The sequence below is a fragment of the Tasmannia lanceolata genome, unplaced genomic scaffold (assembly GCF_043159265.1).
Source record: "Tasmannia lanceolata isolate RefF3 unplaced genomic scaffold, GAP_Taslan_0.1 ptg000030l, whole genome shotgun sequence".
NCBI lineage: Eukaryota > Viridiplantae > Streptophyta > Magnoliopsida > Canellales > Winteraceae > Tasmannia > Tasmannia lanceolata.
Genome location: NW_027518707.1, coordinates 47,001 through 68,045, shown reverse-complemented (window position 1 = coordinate 68,045; position 21,045 = coordinate 47,001).

Genomic DNA, 21,045 nt, shown 5'->3' with positions numbered 1-21,045 from the left:
TTGCACTTTTTTTTTCACAGAGTTTGATGGCATTTCCAGGTAAGAGATAATAGGTCTTATTCTTTCAAGATTCTGATATATGCTTTTTGACTTTGATGGAGCGAACTCTTTCTCTGTCATTCTTCATCCACGAGTCGGTAACTCTTGATATTTGACGATCGCTTTTCAATACTTGCTCTGAACTTTTCTATCTTGAATTTGTTGACTTCATATTATGAATTTGGGAACCAAGCTCATTGACTGGAGATATGAAAGTTGTTTCCAATCCATGCCCCTTGTATAGCATATGTCTCTCACTTCATTCATTTTCTTTAGCTTTCTATCTATGTCTTGCACCTGGTATCGGTTATAGCGCTTCTAGACAATCATCTTATCCTCGAAATGATTTTATTAATTATTTGCGCTCATTTGGAGGGTAATGCATTTTTAATTGATATTTACTAGATTAAAGTTTTAGTGCCAATACTTATCATTTCAATTTCTTCCTTGAAAGGTTGGGATCGGCGCTCCTCCTCTTGTTTAAGCATTTGCTGTGATCCAAGGAGAGTTTCGTCGATCTCTTCCTCATTTGTGGAGGGAGTGTTTTTTTTATTGTTATTAAGATCAGAAGCATACTTGAGACATAAACACATATGGGCTATCAGAACTGATATTTTCATTTAAAAGAGTATTACATCAAATGACCTATCTTGAACATGCTAAGGATGCACAACTCTCAAAACTAAGAAGAAAAGCAGAAGATAACGGGCCTGAACTAGGCATTGACCTTGAACTATAAGACCTGACTTATTAACTGGACTGAACATAAAGACTTGACTCAATAAAAAAAGTGAAGGACTAAAACTGCAACTGCTGTAATTGTCTGGCTTTGGAGGCCCGACAAAAGCTGGTTCATGTCTGGTACTCTCAATTTTGGATTCTTCTTCACTACAACCAGACATGTGCTTCTTTAAACCCTGAGTTGTCTAAGCATTGAGATTTCTTGGTGGCGGTACTGCATGAGTCAGCATAGGATTATTGACAGTACTGGGTCTTTGCTGGAAGACAAGCCCGTTATTGTCGAGCAACCTTTGGATCCTGAATTTTAGGGCAACGCAATTGTCAGTGAGATGGCCGGGATTTTTATGGTATTCGCAGTGTTGGTCTGCTCTCCAATTCACCGATAAAGGATTAGGAGGAGTCCTAATGCCGGGTAGGATAATATGACATGAGGCTAGACACTGCCTGAGTATCTCAGATGGTGGAAGAGGGAGAAGAGTAAATTCCGTCTGATCCTGTGGCCGAGGTGCAGCCCTTGATTGATTGTATTTGAATACGATAGGGTTTTGTAGCTCCCTGATATTTTTTGAAGTAAAATTGTCTCGGTTATAAGCCCCATGTGTTACAGCCTCTTGTAGACACCCCCATTTTGCTATACTTTAAAAAGCAAAAGATTTGGTAGTTTGTCAAGTCTCGAGTCCATATTTCGCAATAGATTAGGCATCCATGCATTCTAGGGTAGATTTCATCTCATTTTAGGTGTTTGGAAGTTGATTCGCAATCCTAAGGTTTGTAGGGTGTTCCAATGGTATCTGGAAGATGAAAGTTCAAGTTTTCAAGCAAGTGAAAAAACCTGCTATTTTTAGAATTTTCAGGGTTACCCTCATTTTTGCCCATTTTTGCACTACAGGGGTATTTTAGTCATTTTCAATATGTTTCATTTGACCTCTAGGGAGTGTCTAAGGAATCTTAGATCATTTCATGAATTTTGGAAAGCCTGCTAAATTTAGAGGGGTTTCGCTTGATTTGGAAATTTTATGTGTCAAGGGCATTTTGGGTATTTTCAGGGGGTACCAAATGATCCTGTTTGATATTGCCCACCAAAAAGACTCAATTTTAAAAGTTTCTATTTTTGAAGTTTGACCACAAAGACAATCCATTTTTAACTTTCCCCTTTAAGGGGTGAACCAATTTGAGGGTATTTTTGTGGCATTTGGATGTGTAATGGTTGAATAAAGGTATTTTGGTCTGAAAATTTATTTTTTCTAAAGGGGATGGTTCGACCAAATGTCGATGGTGCACCATAAATGTCATATGCGTTGGGTTCATCAATTAAAATTTTAAATATAAAGGATTTTATTGAATTTTCATTAAAAAAGAACCCAAAAATACATTTCATAAGGCCCATTGGGCTAAAGCCCACAAGGTGGGGGTCCATGTGGACCCACCCATGTGGGTCGGCCACATAAGTGGGCACCCCACATGAGGAGGCCACATGGAAAAACGTCCAACATGGGATGAGGTGGTTGGTGACATCATATTTGTTTTGAAAAAATAATAAAGAAATGAAGAGTTATAATTAGAAAGGGCTTGTATGATCAGGTTACTAAAACAGCCATAACGTTTTAGCTTATCATCTAAAAAATTTGTCATTATACTTGTTTCGAACGTCTCGAAAAGCTCTACAACTTTTTAGTTTATGACTTTTCCTGAATCAGCCTCTAAATTGGTCAAAATAAGCTCAAACGTTGGGCAGCCCTTTTTGGACGAAAATCATTCGTAAAAGCTAGTTTCCTATGTGAGAAAGCTTCTAGATTGATCTTGAAGGATTTTCATTGTGTAATTTAGCATTGCTTAGCTTGCAAAAAATAAGATTTAGAAATAAGTTCAATATGAAAATCAAAGAATGAGAAAGTCAAAGCACAAATTGGAAACTAACTTAAGGTCCTCACATTAGAAACTTCCAAATCCAATCTAACCCTAATTTTTTCTATAAAAACAAAGCAAGCACAACCTTTGGCTTCTCTCTAGAAATTTTCATCCCTCTCTCTCCTCCATCTTGGAATTTGTTCCATTGTTTTGTGTGCTTTGGTGTTCATCTCTATCACTTGGTTCTATATAAAGTGCTTTCATATATTCAACATATTCAACATTTGAGGTTATTCAGGATTTTCTTTGCAATTGAAAGGGTAAGTTAAAGCGTATATCCAAGGATTACTTACCCTAGAGACAAGGAGAGCTAGCAAGGTTGGTCTTCCAAAACCCTCACTAGAAGCATGCTAGGATTGAATTTGTGATTTTCTTTCAAAAGCTATGAAGATGAAATTGTTTGCATGTGAAATTTTGAGGAGATTAGATCAGGTTTAGGTTATTTCATAATAAAAAATGTTTCCTGAAAAATCTATTTTTTAATACTAAAATCCAATTTTTGAAATTAAGAGGGTTTAAATCCACTTTACAAAGCAACATTAATAAACCTTTGAAATTTCTTAATTTTTTCAATCTCTGAGTCTTTTATGTATTAAAGAGCATAGAAATATTAAATTTTCAGAAATTTTGACTTCGTTTCGACCACGATTTGACCTTTTGAACTTTACCCTCAAAAGGGTAAAATTCCAAAGATCGAATTTAAAAATATGTCAAAACAAATAAAAAATCAATGAAAATTTAAACATAATAGACTTTTAAGGTTTTGGAATAGTACGAATTTTTTGAAGAATTTTGGATTTAATTTAAGGGGCTTAAAATTTTATTTAATCGTAGGCGTATTTTTGAAAAAAACTAATTTTTGAAAAATATATAAAATTTCCAGAGATAAAATTTGGATGAGAAGTAACTATGACTTAATCTAATTTCCTGTGAATTTTTCTAGATTTTTGGTTGCTGTTAGATACTTGTCTATGATTTTTTTATGCCAAATCAAGCATGCCGGAAAAAAATAGTAAATTGCAATGAAAAATTCTGAAAATATTTTTTTGAGAGTTACTAGTAGCATTACATGTTTTCATGTAGTTTGGATTGATTTGGATCAGATTTACTATGTGTTTCTTTGTAAATTCATAATCTAGACAGATACTTTTAAAATAAAAAAATGATAGTAAATCATTCTTAAAATTCATGGAACTTTTACAGTAATCCTCTCTAGTCCAGATAAATCGACTGTAAACATTTGAACTTATTTAGATTAGATTTGCTATGAGTTGTTGTGTAAATCTATAATCTGGACAGAACTCTTCAATATTCAAAAACTGATAGTACAACATATTTAAAATCCATAAAAAGCTTAGAGTAATCTTCTCTAGTCAATAGAAAGCTACTGTAAAAATTTCAGCTTAATCCGATTAGATTTGCTATAAGTTTATGTGAAAATCTATAATCTGAACCGAAATTGTAAAATTCTTAAATAAATTCGAATTGTTATAAAAAATTTCAGACAATTCTAATGCTCTATCATATATTCAATCTTTAAACTATTGAAATAGAAACTTTATGAGTCATTGATTTATTTTGCTAATTTGCAATACTATGATAGTTTAATCACTAAGATTGGGTTCATAATCGTATCTTAATTGCGATCAATCATTAATAATTTGAGCATTTAAATTATAGTATGTTGTTGGCTCCGAGGTCCACTATTCACGAAAATCCTGAGAAATATGCCAGGCAATAACATACTATAACTACTTACGTGTTAAATTATGCAAGGGTGGAAAGCACGATTCCCTTCCATGAATGCAACTCAAGGCTGAAACTTGCCAATAATAGAGCATTTGGTATTCCTTAGATGTTAGGAATCGAAAATCTTTGAAAAATTAAAAATTATTAACTTAATTAATTAAGATCATTTGATCCTTGCTTTTGGAACCGTTCGATAACGGTATCTCTTCATAGGGACCTTTAGAACCAACTAGGAACACTTATGTCACGTTCTACGTTTTACGATGTCCTAGAGTTAGGGAGTCTAGTCTTATCACAACCAATTGCTATTATTATTGGTTATTATTAGCAATAGGGTCATAAATCTAGTTACACTAGTTACCTCTTTTTCCCACAGGACAAGCCTAGTTACCTAGGATGTAGGTTAACCTGCATTAGTCTAAGGGACGTCTTGCACTTAGATAAGACCATATAACTTCTTAGATGAAGTCCTAGGATAATAAAAGCTACTCAACTTGAATTAAATAAATTTTCTTAAACTGTTGAAACTGTTAGTCCAGTCTAGGCCACCGAACTACGATCAACTCTGATTCCAGTGAGGCTTGGATACATAGGCAGCTTTGGCTGCTTTGAAAGGCATACCGAGCACGAGTCTGCCCACTACAAATGGTGAGGTTTTGTATATTAGTTTTTTCTAAATTCTTAACTAAATTAATTAAAATATATAGGATTTCCCTCAAATTAGAATTTTAGGAGATCATTCACTTAGATTGAATCCAAACAAAATAAGAAAATCAAGATACACATTAGGAAATACATTGAAATTAGATTTTAGGATGCATGTCACATAGTTCGCACATTAATAAAAAGTTAAATTTGCCATTTAAAAGAAATTCAAGAGAGTTAACTTTTGGAATTGAAGACCGGATTATCAGGCAAGAATGGTGCTTATGGTGGTAACTCCACATACCTTCCATTCTCATAATCCGGTAATGAATTTAGATTTCTGGTCATTTAAGGGTCCTAGATCTCTCATCTGGGTGGCGACTCTGTCATTCTCTTTTGCGTGAAGTTCGGATTGCTTTAGTGATCCCAAGTTCACGGAAAGGACGATTTAAATGAATAATAAAAGGCACGCGTCAACCGCGTGGGTACGAGAGACCAAGAGAGAGGGAAGCGGGCCGCACCACCCCTCTCGCGGGATCGGGTCCCACACCTCTTTGATTTTTTACCCCGTGGAGGTAAGGCTTGCAGCGTTTACAACTCATTGATGATTCTGATTATGATAATATTTTATTGGTTCTTCTGGTGGCAAGAGATCGAGGAATCCATCTACCAATACTAAATCCAACTTTTCTTCGTCACCTGAATCACTGTCACTGCTGCTGCTACTACTGAGTTCAATTATCGGATCTGGTTTGGAGAGGTTGACGAATTCCCTTCTTGGTTTTTTGAATGATTCTCCCTGGTCATGTTCATGAGTTAGAGGTTCTTTTGCCCTTTGACCGGCCGAGTTCCATATAACAAAACTTTGTGCTCCATCACCCTGTGGTCGGAGTCATGAGATTGGGAATAATTCGTCTGCTTTTGCTGCTTCATTTGATGAACTTCTTGTGTTAGCGTGGCCATTTGTCTAGAGAGATTCGCAATTAGTTCTTCTGAACACATAACCATGGAAAAGCTAGGACCTTTGCCCTTAGAAACAACAGTAGTTCGACCAAATTTCTCAATCAGTTGAGCTTTGATGAATTGATTTTCTTCCTTCAATTCCTTCATCTGCTGGACGAGCTGGGTCAAGGCTTTAATGATGTAAGAGAGCTGGGAATTTTTCATAGAGTCTGCCATGAGTATGGAAGGAGAGGGTTAGAGACGCTTCCAAAGAAAATGGAGAATTAGCTTCCTCACTGACCACGAATAGATTCAAACCCCAGAAGCTTTCCTGAATTTTTAGTTGTGAACAATACTGACATGGGAACAATAAGAACGATATATGAGCTTCACATTCAAGGAGTGTTCCTTCTCAATGACTGAAAAAATATTATACGCTAAGCAAGTAATTGGGACAATAGAATAAATCCTAATGATCGAGACATAATAATGATGGCACAACCGTGCAGGGAAATGCCCCTAGTTTAAGGATCATGAGAATGAACTCTACGGAGTTTCGCAAAGTAATCTTCAAAAAGGTCACCCCTTGAGTAAGAAGAGACCAGGCATACAAGTATGATCAGATCATTTCAAAAGGAGGATCAGGATTACATAATCATACGATCAAAACAGACTTCCCACCAATTAATAGAAGGAATGAAGACATGATTGAATCTCATAAGAGAAAAACGATAGACGCATGATCAAAAGATTAGGCGAAATTGCTCAAGATTGGACTCAACGGGTACATCAAGAAGAGACTAATCCTATGAGATCTTGGGAAAGATGGGGTTTATATCCTAATCTCAAAGTAAAAGTTTGTAATCGTCTTACATCTTATTGGTGTTACCTGAAGGCATCAATCCTAATCCTAATATAGTTGAGTGGAGAAAGGATCTCGACTCTTAACTTTGTTTGTGTACCTAAAACCGATCGTAACCATTGGAAGATGGACTATGGCCTAATCTAGACACAAATGGGTAGGATATCCTAATCTAGGCTTACACATGTGATGCAGGCGTGTTCGTACTATATGCAAGTGTGAGGTAATCTAGGGGTAAGGCCAGGGCTCCCTTAGCGTGAATCCGTATTCAATATACTGTACTAGTGTCCGGCGTATCAGTACGTGAACAAGCAGATCCGTTTACGTACCATAAAGGTACTAGGCTAAGAGTGGAATGCTTCTCTAGCACAGAGGCACCAGGTCATGACCTCCCAGTCAACCATGCTAGATAACACTCCGGGTTCCTAAATAGGGCGTGTGTGCATGTGAGATGCAAGGGTTTGGATGCAAGTGATGTAAGTGTATGCAATAAGTTCTCGTAATTCTATAATGCCTTCAGGTTTTGTTAGATTAAGTTTGCAGCATAATGTGATGAAAAAGTAAAACAAACAAACTAATCTATTAAACATATAAGATATAAGATGGAGTTTTTGTGAGCCAATTAAACTAAATTCAAATGAGTCATCCTTTGAAATTTTAATGAAGTTAGGTGGCCCCCAGCAGAGTCGCCAGTCTGTGAGACCCGATCCCGCAAGAGGGGGCGCGACCCGCCGCCCTCTCTTGGTCTCTCGTACCCCCGCGAATGGCGTATGCTTTTTATTATTGATTTAATTCATCTTTTTCAAGAACTTAAGATCACTAAAGCAATCTGAATTTCACGCAAAAGAGAATGACCAGAGTCGCCACCTAGGTAAGCGACCTAGAACCCATAAGTGACATTGTAATGATCTGCGATCCCAGAAGTCTAGATTCGTTACCTGATTACGAGAATGGAATGTATGGGGAATTACCACAACATGCACCATTCTTGCCCGGTAATCCGGTCTTCAATTCCAAAAGTTAACTCTCTTGAAATTTCTTATAAATGGCTCATTAAACTCTTTTGATGTGCGAACTATGTGACATGCATCGTAAAATCTAATTTCAATATAATTCCTAAATGTGTATCTTGATTTTCTTGATTTATTGAGATTCAATCTATGTGAAAGTTCTCCTAAAATTCTAATTTGCGAAAAAATGCTAAGTGATTTAATCAATTTAATTTAAGATTTTACATGAGAAAAGAAATAAAAAACTACCCTAAAAGCCCCACTTATTGTGTGTGGGGCAGACTCGTGCTTGGTATGCTATTCAAAGCATCCAAAGCTGCCTACGTATCCAAGCCTCACTGGAATCAGGGTCGATCGTAGTTCGGTGCCTGAACTAAGCTACATGCCGAAGACATCTAGGACACCAATCTAGACTGGATTGACTGTTTCAACAGTTTTCAAGAGATTATTTAATTCAAGTTGAGTTGATTTTATTATCCTAGGACTACATCTAAGATGCTATATGATCCTATCTTAGTGTAAGACATCCCTTAAACTAATGCAGGTGAACCTACATCCTAGGTAACTAGGCTTGTCCTATGGAAAAAAGGGTAACTAGTGTAACTAAATCTATTACTCAATTCCTAATAATAGCAATCGGTCGTGATGAGACTGAACTTCCTAACTCTAGGACACCCTAAAACCTAGAACATAACATGACGTAAGTGTTCCTAATCAGCTCTTAGGGTTCCTACGAGGGTAGGACCATGGACAATGGTACTAAAAATGCTGTTATGAGGGTTTAACCTAACCCAATTCATTAAGTTAGTGTTTTCTGTATTTTAAGGAGGTTTCCTATGACCTAGAAATCAGTTGTTCTAAGGCTCTAAGGGTCATTCATCCCTTTGTTTAGATCGAACTCAAAAAGGAAATCATGGTTTCTTCCCTCATACCATTTAGCGAATGAATTATAATAGGTTGTTATCTGGCATTTTCACAGGATTTCTGTGGAATACAACCTCGGATCTAACAACATATTTAATTCATAAGCTAAAAGGTCGTGGGTCGAACACACTGCAAAGACAATCATGGGTTCAATCCTCACATACAGCTATCCAAGACACCTAATTATGAAGACAACCACTGACTTTTTAGAGTTTCTGTTATAAAAGTTCAAGTATGATGTATGTTCTGGAAAGCTATTAACTTCTTGAATTTTTCATGATTTTTAAGGTTAAAATTAATTTTTGATGAATTTTATTAAATTAGGCCAGATTCATGACATTACAAAGAAACACAGGGAATTCAATCCAAATCAGTTCAAATTTTGTGAGAACATGTTATACCAGTAGTAAACCTCAGTAAAATATTTCCAGAATTTTTTATTCAGATTTGATATTTTGTCCAGATTTAACATAGCATGCTTGATTTGACACAAAAAAATCATAAAAAATATCTAACAATACCCAAAAATTCTGAATAATTTAACAAAGATTAGGTCAGATCCAAGTTGTTTTATAACCAAATTTGACTTTTGGAAAACAGTATATTTTCTGAAAATTGATTTTAAGCCAAAATACTTTTGGAATTAAAAAATCATATATCATATTAATTTAATCCAAAAAATCATGAAAAAATTTGTGTTGTTTTAAAAGCATGAAAAACTACTGTAGCCAAATTTCCATCAATTTTGGATATTTTTTGGCTCTTTTTAAAATCGATCTTTGCAAAAATACCCTTATAGGGGTAAAATTCAAAAGGTCGAATCGTCGCCAAAACGGATTCAATCATTTTGGAAATTTAACTTTTTATCCTTCTTTTATGCAGATAGGATTCAGGAATTGGAATTTTCAAAAAAACCAAAGGGTTAATCATACTTGCTTCGAAAAGGGGGTTTTAACCCTTTATTTTTTAAAAATCAAAATTAAATAATAAAAATAGATTTTTGAGAAAAAATTCCAGATTATAATACTCCTTTAACCTGACCTTATCTCCTCAAAGTTTCACATGCAAACACTTTCATCTTCATAAATTTTCAAAGAAAACCCTAAATCTAACCCTAGCATGCTTCTAGTTTAGACTACATGAAAGAGGGTTTAGAAGACCAGCCTTGCTAGCTCTTCTTGCCTCTAAGGTGTGTAGTCCTTGGATATACACTTTGACACACATTCTACTTAGCACCAATTTCTCTTCGATCGCCGGGGATGCGTTGCTCGAACGAAAACCTAAAGAAGAATGAAGGAGGATGAATTGTGCTTCCAAAGAGGGTCCAAAACAATGGCTGAATTGCTCCAATAGTGAGAGGGGACGAAATTTCTCAATGGGACAGCAGGTCGGATGAATTTCAAGAGGAGAAAAGCCTTGGGTGGATTTGGCTTTATAGGGGCACAAGGCTAGATTTGAGTGAATTTGGAAGTTGCCAATTTGTGCTTTGACTTTCTCATTCTTCGATTTTCACGTTGAACTTATTTGTAAACCTTGTTTTCTACAAGCTAATCAATGCTAAATTACACAATGGAGATCCTTGAAGATCAATTTAGAAGCCTTCTCACATAGGAAACTAGCTTTTATGAATGATTTTCATCCAAAGAGGCTACCCAATGTTTAAACTTATTTTTGACCTATTTAGAGGCTGATTCAAGAAAAGTTGTAAACTAGAAAATTGTAGATCATTTCGAGACGTTCGAAACAACTATAAATTAATAATTTTTGAAAGAGAATATAAAATGTTATGGCTGTTTTAGTAACCTGACCATACTAGCCCTTTCTAATTATAACTCTTCCTTTCTTTATTATTTTTTTTTCAGAACAAATATGATGTCACCAACCACCTCATCCCATGTTGGACGTTTTTGCATGTGGCCTCCCCATGTGAGGCGCCCACTTATGTGGCCGACTCACATGGGTGGATACACATGGACCCCCAACTTGTGGGCTTTAGCCCAATGGGCCTTATGACATATATTTTGGGTTTTTTTTAATGAAAATTCAATAAAATCTTTTGAATTCAAAATTTTTATTGATGAACCCAACCCATATGACATTTATGGTGCACCCTCGACATATGGTCGAACCATCCCCTTTAGAAAAACATTTTTTTGGAGCAAAATGCCCCTGTTTGATCATTACGCACCCAAAGGCGACTAAAATAACCTTAAATTGGATTGCCCCCAAAGGGGAAAGTTAAAAATAGAAAGTCTTCATTGTCAAAACTAAAAAATAAAAAGTTTTTAAGTTTGCTTCTTTTGGTGGGTGATATCAAACAGGATCACTTGGAATCCCCTGAAAATGCCCAAAATGCCCTCGACACATGAAATTTCTGAATCAAGTGAAACCCCTGAGAAATTCTAAATTTAGCAGGTTATCCAAAATTCATGTAATCACTCTAGATTTCTCAGACACAACTCAGGGATCAAATGAGACACACTGGAAATGACCAAAATACCTCTGATGTGCAAAAAAAAAAAAAAAATGAGGGAAACCCTGAGAAAAGCAAAAATATAAGGTTTTCTTATTTGAGTGGAAACTTAAATTTTCATCTTCTGGAGATCAATGGCACCTCCTAGAGACCTTTAGGAATGCGAATCAACTTTAAAACTTCTTAAAAATGCAAGAATACCTAATCTAATATGGAAGACCTACTCATGACTCGATGAAACTTCTGAATCTCTTGCTTTTCAAAGCGTAGCAAAATGGGGGTGTCTACACTTTCACTTTCAAATTCTTCCTTTTTGTTGTTGCCAAAAGGGGGAGAATTTTGAGAATTGATTAGGTAGTCCATAGTTATATGCACCACATATTTTACATTCACATATTATACTTGTGCATATAGTGAGGGGGAGCATTGCTCTATTGTTATTGATTTTTCTAGATATCTCTTGCCTCCCTAATCAATTTTTTTGCCATCAACAAAAAGGGGGAGAATGTAAGCCTAAGGGTTCCCATGGGTTCAATCATTCACCTTACCTTCTTGTTTTGATGCTAGCAAATTCAAATTGATTAGCATTTATGGACTAATGTGTTGCTTTGATATGTTGTGCCTTATACAGGAATTTCACATGTCATATGTCCATTACAAAACTCATCACAACACATGGCTTGCGGATCCACACACACATGATCAAAGAGCTTGCACACATAATGAAGACATAATCATTTGAAGATGTTCAAGTGAAGAAGCTCAAGATGAAGATCCCACAAGTTGCCTAGCAAAGTGTCAAGAAGAAGCTTGAAGATGAACCTGCCTTGGTGACACCTCATGTACCTTTCAACATGTATTGAAGACTGGAGGAGATTACAAGAACCAGATCAAGTTGAAGAAGTTCACTCATAAGTTGAAGAAGTCCAAGAAAGTGCCAAGGAGCCAATACAATCCAAGAAGGCTCTAGGTTTACTTTTTTAGATTGTATTTAGAGTCTTCTTGATTTTATGAAGATTGCACTTTCAAATGGTTTTCATAATTAATTTTTATATCTTTGGAAACCATCCACATACCCAAAAATGTGTTTGAAAACCTTGGACTAAAGCCCAAAGACAATGGCCCAAAGCCTTGATTTTTATTAGTTAAAATAGAATTTTATACAGGGCCGGTTTGCCGGGGTTTCCCGAGCCACTGCGGCAAGGTAGCTGGAAATCCAGCACTTGCCTAAACAAAGCGGGCCGGTCAACCAGGGCGTCCCAGGCGACCACAGATATGCTTCTGTCGAAACAGAAACATCCAGCATGGTTTGGGTGGGCGACCGCCATAGGGCCGGTCGACCGCGGATAGTGTTTGAAGTTAAAGTTTAAATCAAACAGGGAGACCTCGTCAGGCGACCGTCATGGCTCGATCGACCGCGACGATATAAATTTGAAAATAAAAAAGAGAGCCCGATAAGGGCGGGCGACCGTCGTACCTCGGTCGACCGCCACGGCCTGGAAAACTAGCCGTTGGGGCTTGCGGGGCTTGACTTTTTCAACCCATATTTTTATAGTTTTACCCCCAAACGGTCATATTTGAGATGGGCTATATATACACTATCCAAACCTTTCTAAGCAACATTTTTCAATATTTTTCACATCTACTTGAACCTAAACTTTCATATCAAAAGGTTTCTCCTCTTCTATGCCTTGAACCTGTATTTTACATTCTATCAAGAGGATCTCCATAGGGCTTCTACATTTTATCTTTTCTTTGGAGATTTTGTGAGCTTCAACTTTTGTATCAAGCCTAATCAAGAGGCTAAGAGAGTTCTTTATAGTTCTTCATTTGTTCTTGAGGGTCTCCGCTTCGGCCCGGTAACAAAGGTGAATCCGGCGTAAGAGGGTGTGTGCTCGCCAAGGCTTCGTGCAGAAAAAGAGTTTGTTCCCTTGGAGTTGAAGATGGTGTTTGTACATCTTGGAGATTGTGAGATCTCATTTTTAGTGGAGTACCCAAGGAGGAAAACTTGGAAGAGTGGAGTAGGTCTTGTTGATAGACCGAACCACTATAAATATTGTGTGTTCCTTGTGGTGTGATTCTCGTTTCTTCTTCTTCTTACTTGAAGATTGGTAATCTCTAACCTTACTTATGTTTATGTTTTATTGAACAACGATTAGAGCTTATAAAGGATAAAGTAATATCTAAACCCTAGCTTCCATTGTCTTGCTTATTTGGACAAGGGTTGGATTAATTAGTGCTTAATTGATGAATTAATTTTTAATACCACATATAATTAAGCCAAAAATTTTAATTAGCCAATTCATTCCCCCTTGGGTTGTCACACTTGCATTTCAGGAGACTTCTTACATTCTCTGGTATTCAGGTTACTACGGTTAAACACCCCTTAAGCCATGACTTCCTCGTTTTGTGTGCCCACAATGATAAAGTGCTTAAAGTCTGGATAGTATTAGAGAGACATGTGGTACTAAAGTTGAGGGGAGATATTCTTCATGATTATCTTGACCAGCTCCTCTTCAGAAGGGCGCTCCATCATTTGCGCCACTAACCTTCTGCTTCTTTTTACAAATGTTAAGAAAGACTCCTTCGTGTCCTGTTTAATTCTCTCCAGATCCTTACTGGTAATTTATGTGCCATCAACATACTTAAATTATTTTATGAACTGTTCCCCTATATCCTTCTATATCATATAACGAGTCTTATCTAGGACCATGAACCACCTTCTAACAAGCTTTGTTAGAGAAACAGGAAATAATTGAGCGATCTGCTCAGGGGATAGACCTTGGGGTTGACACATAATAGTGAACATCTGCAAATGGGTGATCGGGCAACCAACGCCATCATATTTGTCAAAATCCGGCATCTAAAAATTGGCCGGAAGACGGATTTTAGGAAAAAGAGTGAGGTCACTTGGATTAAAGCTTCCTTGATCTTGGAGCTAGATAGCGTGAACTTTCTTGGTGAGACTGTCTAGCTTCTCCATGACTGTCTTATCAACTACTGCATGAGACGGTTTGCTGTTATCCTCACTGTATTGTTCTTTCTCAAAATCTTCCTCCATTTTATCAGGGATAGAAACAAACACAGGGTGGGTGGGCGCTTCTTAAGTAGCTGCATGGTGCATAGGCCCTTGTCTTTGGAAGGTGATGGTCCAAACTTCTCAAAAAGCTAGGCTTCCCGGTTCTCTTCTTTGATTTCCTGCAATTGCTTGAGAACCAAGGTCAAGGTATCAGCAATGGCATTAGACTGAGGATTATCTGATATTTCCGCCATAGATGTGGACGGAGGAGAAGGAACAGATGCTGGAATAATCTTAGAGGGTGGTGAAGAGACAGGCCTCCTTTCCAACCGTGAAGAAATTCAAACCCAAGGAGTGGTAGGCTTATCTATGGTGACAACTTCCTGAAATATTTAAAAGACACATTTAAAATCGCGGATGTATATGAACAAAAGTACACATGGACACACATAGATGGAAACGATGAAGAATAAAGATCAACTCTATTGATTGATAACCAAAATTTGAGTACATGGTTCACTCTTATTAAATCAAAGACAAGATAATGAAACTAAACATTCTTTTCTGGATTTTTTCTTTGGACAGGGATCTTCTTCGAATGATTCTTCTAAAGATTTGATGGTTTTGGCATCCCAAGCAGATGCAATGGCTTTGATAATCTTTGCCTTGAGATCTTCAGGCAGAAAGAAAGGACGAAGCGAAGGTGCAACACATTGCTCTTTTCCATACTGACGCAAAATCCTGGCAGGAATATAAAATGAGGTTCTTTCAAGGCCGAGAAGGCGAATGTAGTAGGCCTCTTTGGAGTTGAAGACGGCTTTTTGAATCCCAGGCATTTTCCAATAGATTTGATCTTGTTGGCGAGACTATAACCTCTCGGTCCAATCAAACTTGTAATCAAAGGAAACATTGCGATGCCAATTGTGAAAGGTGCACAATAGGGCTACAACAAGGTCGGGTTGGGTCGGGTTTTTCAAAACCCTAGCCCAACCCTGGATCCCATTATCTCGGCCCTAACCCGCCCTGACCCTGAGTCAGGGCCGAAAAACCTCAACCCATGGCCCGCCCTGCAGGGCTCAGTCCTGGCCCTGGCCCGCCTTGATTGGGCAGGGCTGGGCCGGGCCGGCCCTAATTGACCCTAGTGCAAATACCTGTTAAGAGTGCCAAAAATAAAGCAACCACTTATCATATAGAACAAAATGATCAATAAACATAGAAAGGGAACAAAATAAGACAATATGAATTCAACAACTTGATGGGCAACAGAGACAATTAATAATAATAATCTAAAGAAACACCAATCCAAGATAATAGAAAACATTAGCAAAAGAAATATGCATCGATGGTTCAATTCTATAATAGAAAACTTAGGGTCGGGCCGGGTCAGGGTACCCGAGGCATTAACCCAGAACCCGACCCGACCTAAGTCAGGGTCTAAAACAATGAACCCTGACCGGCCCTCAGGGTTGGAAAATGCAGCCCTCACCCTGTTCGGGCTCAGGGCAGGTCAGGGCGGGTCAGGGCTAACAGAGCCAAACTTGTACCCCTAGTGCACAATATAGGATCATCGTTCACAGGAGTTGAGATCTTCAACTTGTGACATAACCACACATAGAGCAAGACGGGACAACCTAAAAATGAGCCAATGCGAGAGAGAACATGACGACCTGGAAATGAGCTAGTACGAAAGAGAGCCATATCATCAAACCCATTGAAGGTTTCTGCTAGTATTGTAGGGACTGGGTTGGCACCACGATCAATCTGATCCACAACATCCAGAAGAACAGCTGGCGCAATGCGAGAAGGCTGGATGGTGAGGAACCTAGCATAAACACAGAATATAAAAGCGCGGTGTCGAGACTTCTGGAGTTCCCAATCACCATGATATCCAATGGGAGAAGAAGTATCGATCAACTGCTGCATGGACACTCCTTGATCATCTATGAAGGAATCGATGGATCCATCTGTGGTCTTCATCCAGAGACGAAACAAATGACGTTAATCTTGCCGACAAGAAGGCTTAACAAGAGGGCCGTCCACAGAATACTCCAATAAGGTACACCACTCTTCAAAGGTGGGACAAACCTGTGGACCCCGATCCGGAGGAGGCGGCGAGAAACGGGCTCCCGTCGGTCCTTGGGATCATCCACGTGAAGGAGAGCTCTACCAAGGAACTCTCGAAACAAGTGCCACCCTCATACAATAGCTCGAGTGGCGATAAAAATGAGATACCTCTTGATCCGGAGCCAAGGCTCGAAACCAAGACGTACCTAAAATAACTCAGAGTCGCCATCCATGGATAGGCCATGGAACCCAAAAAAATAAAATCCTCTGTGCAATCGATAACCAAAAATATATATGGGTCCAAGCCTGATTACGGATGAGGAAGGTCCGAAGAGCATCTCAATCCGCCCAAGTGCAAGCACTTGGTCTCTTATGCCATTTTTTAATTAACTTTGATGAATTTCGAGTGAAAATCATGTGAAATGGGAACACATATCCCCGAGAAGACGTCTACCTAAACTTGCATGACCCAGGGATGAGCAAAAGAAAATAAATATCCAAGTCCTAAAGAGAAGTGATATCAGTGTCACCCGACATGGGAACAGACACTAGAATCCATCATCTCTCAAAGAGGTGAAGAAAACTAGAGTTAATCCCATATCAGATAAGCATGTTATCTATCTCAGCACATTCATCTAACACCCATACCTAAAGAGAGCTAACATTAGTTTCATTTGTTATTAGAACAAACACTAGAATCCACCGTCTCTCATATAGAGGTATCGAAGACTAATGCTACTCTAATACCAGATAACTCAGATATCTGCCTCTAGTCATACATCTAATCCTAACCAACACATCTAGTAAGCAGTAAACAAACACATGCATATCTACAAAAAACTAAACATGATTTACCTGCGCAAGGAACAAACGTCAATAAATGATGACAAAATAATAATCAACAATAATAAAGACTACAACTAAGCATATGAGCAGGAGATAATATACAAGTAAGCAATAAAGGGCTACAGCTAAACATGTGAGAGCTACAGCTAGGCATGTGAGAGCTACACTTAAGCATGTAAGTAAACAAATAAAGAAATCATCTAAGTCAGAAAGAAAACTCACTGTCATACACATAAGCAAGAAATAATGATAATCATAAACACAAACCCTAAAACGCTAACAACAAACCCTAAGACCTTAAATTTTTTCGCTCGATTCTTTGGATGGTCTGGTGTTCATCCAAAGCTGCCTACGTATCCCTGCCTCCCCATGAATCAAGGCGACGTAGTTCTTCGCATCTATTCTAAACTAAAATTGCCTAAGACATCTAGACCACTAAACTAGACTAGACTGATTTTTAAAGTTTCTTGAACATTTATTTAAATTCAAGTGGATTGTAGATTTTAAGACACCCTATATGCCCTAACTAAATGCAAGTTAGCCCTAAACTAATGCAGGTGGTTCCTAAATCCTATGTGTAACTAGGCAGTGTGTGTTAAGGAAAATAATGGGCTATCTAATGGATCCTATTCTAGTCATTAGTTAGCGAAGAGTATCACCAACTGACTGGACGGAGGCGTAACAAACTCCTAGGTAGGACAGACTCTTAACTCTAAAAGAAACATAAAACAAAAACAAAGCACACAACATATCAAGGACAAACTCCTAACTTATCACGGACAAACTCCTAACTCTAAAACCACCTATCTAAGACAAACTCCTAACTCTAGAGGAAGAATTTTTCGAAAATAATGTTTTGGAAGACTTTTATGTTTTTTTTAAAGAGTGTAAATAATTTATTAACAAAGTTTGACTGGACTTGGAATAAAAATCCCAAGCTGCCTACGTATCTCGTGGAAGATGATCAAGTCAACGTAGTTCAGAAACAAACTTTCCTAACTACTCCTAAAACTTTTTGAATTTTCAACTATTTATGAGTTTCAAATTTCTAATGTTTTTGGATTTTAAAGTTTTCAAGTATTTTTTAGATTTTTAAATGTTTAAACCCTTAAAAAGGGAACATGCAAAACAGCACAATAGGGCCAAACCCTATGGCTAAAGGGGAAACTCTGAAATCAAATAAACTCACTAAAAGTAAAATGATTCCAAAATGAGTAAACTAGTGAAAATGAAATGATCTCAAACAAGTAAACTAATGTCCCAGAACAAAATACAAATAATCCCAAAACAAGTAAACTAGTGTCCCAAGAAAAATGAAAATGATCTAAGATCCCAAATAGGTAAGGCTCTAAGACTGAGATAGTCCCTATAAAAGTGAAGTAACAACAACTCTAAGAAAAGGACAAATAAGTCAAAGACTTGCTAATAACACTACAAAAAATGAGGGGTAAATAAGTCAAAGACTCTAATAATGCTACTAAGAATGGGGCGTGAATAAGTCAAAGACTCGCTAACAACATTATAAGAGGTAAATAAGTCAAAGACTGACTCTTAAATGAAGAAGAGACTAAAAGGTGCTAGTGAGACTGGATAAGTCTTCTAGACACAGAGATGGGCTCTAAGTATCCCTATCATTACCCTTACAATGAATAAGTAGGGCTAAAGCAACTAACAGACCAAGTTGGTCTGCAACTAGTAGGGGTACAAGTTGGGGCACAACTTAGAAATGATTCCACCAATGAGGCAAGCTATGCCTCTTATGGTCTAATTCTATACCAAGATCAAGGTTTACTCCCTAAGGGATAGGCTCTAAACAACAAGGCTTGTCTCCAAATGAGAATTGCCTTAATGAGACATAGTGTGTCTCCTAGTAGGGGCTCTAGATGACTCTTTCATTGCCCTTGCAATGATGAAAGGTTCTAGTATCTAAAGGTACCTAAAAGGCTATAAAATTCCTACTTAAAGAGGAGAAAAGAATAATAGAGGGTGCTACCATAATCCGGTAGGTCCCTCTAAGAATGGGCTTGGGCTAACGCCTTCATCGCCCTTGCAATTAAGAAACTAATGTCTAAGGGTATCTAAAAGACTAAGAAAATCTACTAAATAAAAGAGGGGAGTGTTACTTAGACTAAGCAAGTCCCCTAAAGATAAACTCTCTATGAGACCAATGTTTGTATCCTAAAATGAAAAACTAACTATTGAGACAAAACATGTCTCCTAAGAAGGAAAACAATCTAATGAGACAAAGTGTGTCTCCTAAAATGAGACTCATGAAATTTGGAAGGTCTAGACATGACTTGGAAGTGATCCTAGAAGTTTAGATGTCTAGGTTGACATGTAGCACTAGTTCAGGTGCATAAATGTCTTGGATTTGTAATGTGGTTACAACAAAATGGTTTAATTTGACTTTTTGGCCCAAAGGGCTTACAATGGATTTTAAAACATTAGGATTTTGGCTATAAAGGTTCACACATCCAAGGATGGCCTCTTGGTGCTTTGACATGTAAGCTCTTGAGAAATAAAGTTCAAAGGCTTTGACTATTTTTGTCGAGGAGTCTGGCGGCATGTCAGGCAAGACTTCAATCTCGATGCTCCACTTGAATTCACATATATCACAAAGATCTTGAATTTATGCTCAAGAGTCTACAACTCTCATTTGTCTCCAAATGGTGAAGACAATTCTAATATTCTATTTATCTCATTGACCCCATCATTAGGGTCTTCAATACTACTAAGGACTTGTCTTAGGGAGACATTCTCTTCTCTTTCTGTCTTTCTCATGCTTTTCTTTTTTTTAGATACTCTTTCTTTTGGACGTAAGCACTATCCCTACTCTTGAAATATTCCACCTCGGAATCTCATTAAATATATGCAGCCCAAGTGTTCATTTAGGGCTGAAGTCTTGCAACCATGACTTCATTATTTGAAAGTCTTCTTTCGACACTCTCATCAGCTCCACTGGATGTCTGAAATATAAGAACTATCCCTACTCTTGAAATATTCCACCTCGGAATCTCATTGAATATATGCAGCCCAAGTGTTTTTTTTAGAGCTCAAATCTATGACTTCATTTCTTGAAAGTCCTCTTCTAAACTTCTCATCAGCTCCACTGGATGTCTAATATTCATCTCTCTTGAATTTTATTTTTCGACTTGTGATCTAAAGCTGATGGAGTCTTGCTTTGTATCACAACAGGGCATTTCCCTAGTTTATCCTTATAGAATCAAGAAAGACTACATCAAACCCCTCTAAACATGTTTATCAATTCTTCGCGCTCCTCGGGAGACAAAGTTTTGTCAATCCATCTTTTCCGAGTTTCGGATTTCGATACTACTATCGATAGCTTCGATTTCTTCTTTAAGTGGTTATGCTAGACGCCCTTCCTCTCGTTTGACCATTTTTCAGATCTCGAGGGGAATTTCGTCAGCATTCTCATCCGAGAAGAGTGTCTTTAGTTATTTAAACATTAGATCTAAGAGTGAATCATAGAACATCAAAGATACGGAACCAAAAACTGTAAATACATTGATGATTTTTTACGCTCCTCAATGAGATCTACATTGAATTTTAACAAATAGCTAAACATTGGCTCTGAATGAGAAAAACTGATTGACATGACATTTTTTTAACGAGCCTCAAAAGGACTAAACATTGACTCAATGAAAAGGATTAATAGACTCAACACACTCAAGACTAATATTGATACAACTTCACTTGCTAAAAATGAGAAGTGGCATATACTCAACAAAAGATAGACTCTCAAAACACAAGATACTTCTTCGAAGTAATGAACTGGCACTGAAGGTTCACATGTAGTATACCT